Source organism: Daucus carota, chromosome 7 (assembly GCF_001625215.2).
Source record: "Daucus carota subsp. sativus chromosome 7, DH1 v3.0, whole genome shotgun sequence".
Classification (NCBI taxonomy): domain Eukaryota; kingdom Viridiplantae; phylum Streptophyta; class Magnoliopsida; order Apiales; family Apiaceae; genus Daucus; species Daucus carota.
This window is the reverse complement of record NC_030387.2, coordinates 33,754,732-33,760,318: the sequence shown is the minus strand read 5'-3', so window position 1 is coordinate 33,760,318 and position 5,587 is coordinate 33,754,732. Positions and strand designations below refer to the sequence as shown.

Here is a 5,587-nt window from a genome sequence, read left to right as displayed (position 1 = left end):
AGACATCAGTTAGAAATGTCTTTGATGTTAAAGATACTTTCAACATCATTATGTGTTAAAGTACTTTAGACATCAGTTATTTATGCAACTGATGTCTAAGGTACGTGTTTAAAAAAAGTTTCCACCATCCCCTTATCAAAAATTTCCTTCCCTTGGAAAATTTCAACTTCCCTCCCTTAAACAAATTTCATCTCCCTCCAATATACATAACATAAAACTTTAAAATAAAATCATTCAACTACAAACACATACATATAAAATATTTATATAATCAAAATCATTAAAATACAAAATCATATATATATATATATATATAATTTTAAAATATTAAAAATTATTAAAATACATAAATCATATATATATATATATTATAACTTTAAAATATTAAAAATTATAATTATTCAACTAAATAAAAATATTAAACTAATTAAAACTACTATCACACACACATAAATTAAAATCACCCAAAATATTACAACCCAACACATTACAAATATATATCAATAAACATCACATAAAATAAAAACAAACTTAAACATAAAACACATACAAACATTCAGACAAACTAAAACACGCACACAACACACTCAATTTAAAACAGAAAGGACCCGACACAGTTATTAAATGATGTTAAAGACAGGTACCTTTAACATCGCCCACAGTAACATCAGTTACAATTCTCCGGGACATCAGTTTTTAACTGATGTGTATTAGCATATTTCTAGTACTTTAAAGTGTAGTTGTGTAATTTATTTTTAAATTTTTTTTTTCTGAATTAAAGTTTGGATATTATATTTTTATTCAGAAAAAGAAAATCTCAAAAATAAGTTACGGAACTATATTTTATAAGAGCATTGAAATGTGTGTCGAGCAGTTGAAAAGAAACGTATATTATTAAATGGGACAGAGCGAGTAAATCAAAAAGCTAATGGTTACTTTACAAGCAGCAGTCTCCTTTAAAGAAACAGCAAAGGAGCAGAGTTTCTAAAAACAAGGGCAAGTGCAAGATGAAGACGATGCTAATGAGGAGGGCTTTCACTACTTGCTTCACTTCAAACACTCTTCTTCCATTCCCAAGACAAGGTACTAATAATATTACTACTACTCCTTGTCGTGTTATTACATTACTTGGATTGCATTCATTTTCTCTGTCCTCCACTTACCCTAACCCTAATTACAAACCCAATCATCTTACGGAACTTCAACAATTACTTAGCGAGAAATGTAAGGTTGGTTTTGATAAGCCCGATGATGCTCTTCGATTGTTCGATAAAATGCTCCGTATGAGACCTCTTCCTACTGTCATCGAATTTACTCAACTCTTGGCCGCCCTTGTCAAGACGAAACATTACTCTGTGGCTGTCTCCGTCTTTTCGAAGATGTGCTCTTTTGGCATTCCTGTTAATATAGTTACTTATAACACCACCATCAACTGTTGTTGCCACTTAAAACGAGTTGATTATGGCTTTGCGCTGTTGGCTGCCATCTTCAAGCGTGGTTTTCTCCCGGATGTTGTTACTTACACCACTCTCATCAGGGGACTCATATCCCAGGACAAGTTTCTCGAGGCTGAGCTTCTCTTCAAGAACCTTCTCAAGTACAATCAGATTCAGCCTGATGCACCCATCTTCACAACCATCATTGACGGCCTCTGCAAAACAGGCCACACTTCCCAGGCTATGATGTTGCTTAGGTACATGGAGACGAAAGGTTGTATGCCGAGCCAAGTAACTTGTAGCATTATTATTAATAGTTTGTCCAAAGACGGATTAGTTGATGATGCTTTGACACTTCTTGCCGAAATGAGTGAGAGGCATTCAACCAAATGTTGTAACCTACAACTCATTAATTCATGGTATGTGCAACCTCGGTCGGTGGGACAATATTATCCAGTTGTTCAGAGATATGGACAGACACAAAATTTCTCCAGATAAGCGTACCTACAGTATATTGGTTGATGCACATGCCAGAGATGGAAAGGTCAAAGATGCTCAAGTTCTGATAGATTTGATGATTCGAAGAGGCCAAAATCCTGACGTTGTCACGTATAGTGCCCTCATGGATGGATACTGCTTAAGGGGAGAATTGGATAAAGCATTAGCGGTGCTCAGAACCATGAGAAATAAGGGGATTTTCCTGGATGCTCATACCTATACCATATTGATCAATGGTTACTGTAAGAAGATGAAACTAGACACAGCTATACATCTCTTAGGAGAAATGCCCAGGGCAGGTTTAACACCTACGGTTGAAACGTACAATACTATTTTGGATGGGTTATTTCGTATGCGTAGGCTTGATGAAGCACATAAGTTTTATAAGAAAATGTTAAACCAAGGTGTTAAACTAAGTTTAGTGACATGCGGGATCTTGTTGTATGGACTTTGTTGGAATGGACTTCTTGTTGAAGCAATGTTCATGTTTCACAAGATGGAGTCATGTGGCTTAGTTCCTAACATACGCATCTATAATGTTCTGATTTATGGATTGTTCAAGGACGGCAAAGTTGGTGAAGCAAGAAACCTTTTTCAAAATATTCTTATAAAGGGTTTACGGCCTAATGTCATATCCTACAACAATATGATACAAGGATTCTGTCAAGAAGGGTTGTTGGAAGAAGCATATAAAATACTTTTGGAAATGGAAGAGCACAATTGCTTGCCTAATGAATTTACCTACAACATTCTTATCCGCGGCTCCTTTAAGAATAAGATGTATGATGGAGGTTGTGTGCTTATAGATGAGATGTGTGCTCATGGTTTCAAAGCAGATGCCTCTACCACCTCCATGCTATTCGATTTGCTGCAATTAAAAGAGCAGGACCCTGCGCTCCTTGCTTTGCAGAAGAAGTTCATGCCTTGACTACATCAATGAGCGAGTTTATTAAGGTACAAAATACTTTTAAATTTCCTGAACTTTGTAATAATTTGCTAAGATATTTAATGTCAATAGCAATTGTGATATTGGAGTTAATAATATGTAATTTTGTTGAATATCAAATTTCGAGATGGTGGTCATGTTGTATCTCTGCATCTTCTTACAAAATGAGAATCATGAAAAAGCATGTGTTTCCTTTGACAAAATGCAGGAAGCTGGTTTCTCGGGAGATGCATACCACCTGTATATTACAGAACCTGCTCCGGACAAATAAATAGGACACTGCTATTCTTGCTCTGTAAAAGTTTTTGTCATACATACTGGATACTGGAATGATCCAGTGTGGAAAGTTATTATTTACTTGCACTCTCTTGTAAGTTTCTTATCTATTCTCGTAATTAACTTGGATTTTCCTTTACTGTAGGGTTAGTTTAGAATTGCATAAAGCAGTGTTCAGTGCAGCAAAAGTAAAAAACAAGAACCGCTACAATTATTTCTTGATATATTAGTTCTTAATATATGTATTTTTCGTCTCTATGTAGTTCTGAACTTTCTTCTAAAGAAATGGAATCAATCACAACTACTATTCATATATTATTAAACTTGTTTTCCCTGCACAAAAGTTGTTTTGTCATGCATACTTAAATATGATGATTCAGTCTGCAACATTATTATTCACTTGCACTCTCTTGTCAGTTTGTTATCTTTTGTCGTAGTCGACTAGGACTTCTCTTTACTGTAAAGTTAGTTTAAATTTGCATAAAGGAGTGTTAAGCGCAGCAGACTTGAAGTACAACTGTTACAGTCTTCACTTGATATTTTAGCAATTAATATTATGTATTCTACTCATTGACTCTATGTATTTTTTAATTTTTTTATGCCTTTTTTGAAAAAAGGTAAATAATCCCAACAACTATTCATTAATTATTAAACTTGTTTTCTATTTTATTCGCGCTCTTTTCTCCACTGAATTTGGACCCTGATCCCAAGACACCTCATCCGCTACTTGAACAGTTACTTCTTGGGGAATAAGGTTTAGTTATAATAAGCTCCATGTTGCTATTCTTGTGTTAGACAATGTGCTCCAAATGAGACCTGGTACCATGGTTAATTAACTTCAATTAACTGTATTCCACCATTGTTAAAATGAAACAATACTATTTTGCTGTCTTTCTTTACTGTTACTTGTTCTTTTACCATTCCAGCTGAAGTATTGCCATTAATACTGTCATCAATTCTTCTTGTCACTTGAATAGAGTTGATTATGCTTTTTCATTGCTTGTGGTATCATGAAATGTTGTTTTTTTGCCAAATGTTGTTACCTACACCTCATTGTTTAGCTCCAAACACAAACCTCTTGAGGTTGAGCACTTATTTGGGAAGCTCGTTCTAAATTGAACATGTTGCCTTTACATTGTCCAAATATATGGACAGGAAAGTCGTAAACCCAATATAGTACCGTTTGGAGTTACAAGTTACTATGTGTGGACTTGTGACTCAATCTCTTAAGCAGAAGCACTTTTGGGGTTAGCCAAGGCCTTTTAGAGCTAAAAGTTAATGAGGTGAGAAATCTTTTAAATGATCTTTTGAAGGGTTCTGGTCTAGTGTCATATTATTCTACAATGTTATGATCTTTTTGTTGTATTTGCATGGAGTGGTCTCTAAATTTAACTTCCTACTATTGCTCAATTGGTTCAAGGTGTTTATATAGTGGCCGTACTTTTTTATCAATCAAATTAGACCTCTGTTTCTTGCCTTAACTTTGATCAAATATTTTCCGCCCTGGTCAGTATCAAAAAGTGTTTCAATATAGTCACATACAATTCACTCGTGGATGGATACTGCTTGTGTGAAAAAGTTGATAAAGCTTTAGCAGTGGTAGAAACCATAAAGAGTAAGAAATCACTGTACTTACAACACATTTATTCGTGGCTGCTTTGAGGATAAGAAATATAATGAAGAATGTGTGCTTATAGACAAGATGGTTGCTTGTGGTTTTTCGGTGGGTGCCCCTACTACATTCATGCTACTGCACTTGCTTGAATTACAAGGGCAGGGTTGGCTCTCCTTGCCATGGTATTGTTTTGGTAAAGGTGTTAATGTATATAACTGTAGGTATACCTTTTCCCTCTTGTCCAAGAATATTTTCTTGAGGGACAAAATTGTTGTTGACCTAGCGCCCTATATGGATGATATGATAGTTTTAATACATATCATCCATATAGGGCGCTAGGTCAGCATTTAGCAGGCACAACAAATGCGCGGAATGCAAATGTATAGGTGCACATGTTATGAATTTATCATTACATATTCTTTGATCAATTAGATTATCATAATTAGCTGTGTATACATACGTAGGACTTCCTCGCATTCCAAGTTTGTCAACTTCTGCGCGGTAGAGAATCTGCATTATATTCGCAGAATCGCAGGGAATCAATGAAGCTGCTTATTTGAACTAAAAGTACATGTGTAGTATATGCCGCATGTCTAGTTAAAATAATTTTTTTTCATATGCTTGGAACTTGTTTCTTAGCCTGTTTTCTCATTATTTACGTTAGTAATTAATTATCTGACTGTTTTTTCTATATGCGTACATATGAAAAACTACACGCAGAAGGCATACCCAGCCATTCCTTTCTCGACGATGAAGCAGTGATCCCTTTGGAGCAAGCAGCCATATCTGTTTTTGCGTATACAATCTTATAGATTA

General features: G+C 35.0%; 1 pseudogene; it reads left to right on the top strand.

Moving 5' to 3' along the window:
* The first annotated feature begins 943 nt into the window (after window positions 1-943).
* Window positions 944-3,295, top strand: LOC108194317 (pentatricopeptide repeat-containing protein At1g63330-like; annotated as a pseudogene).
* Window positions 3,296-5,587: the final 2,292 nt, after the last annotated feature.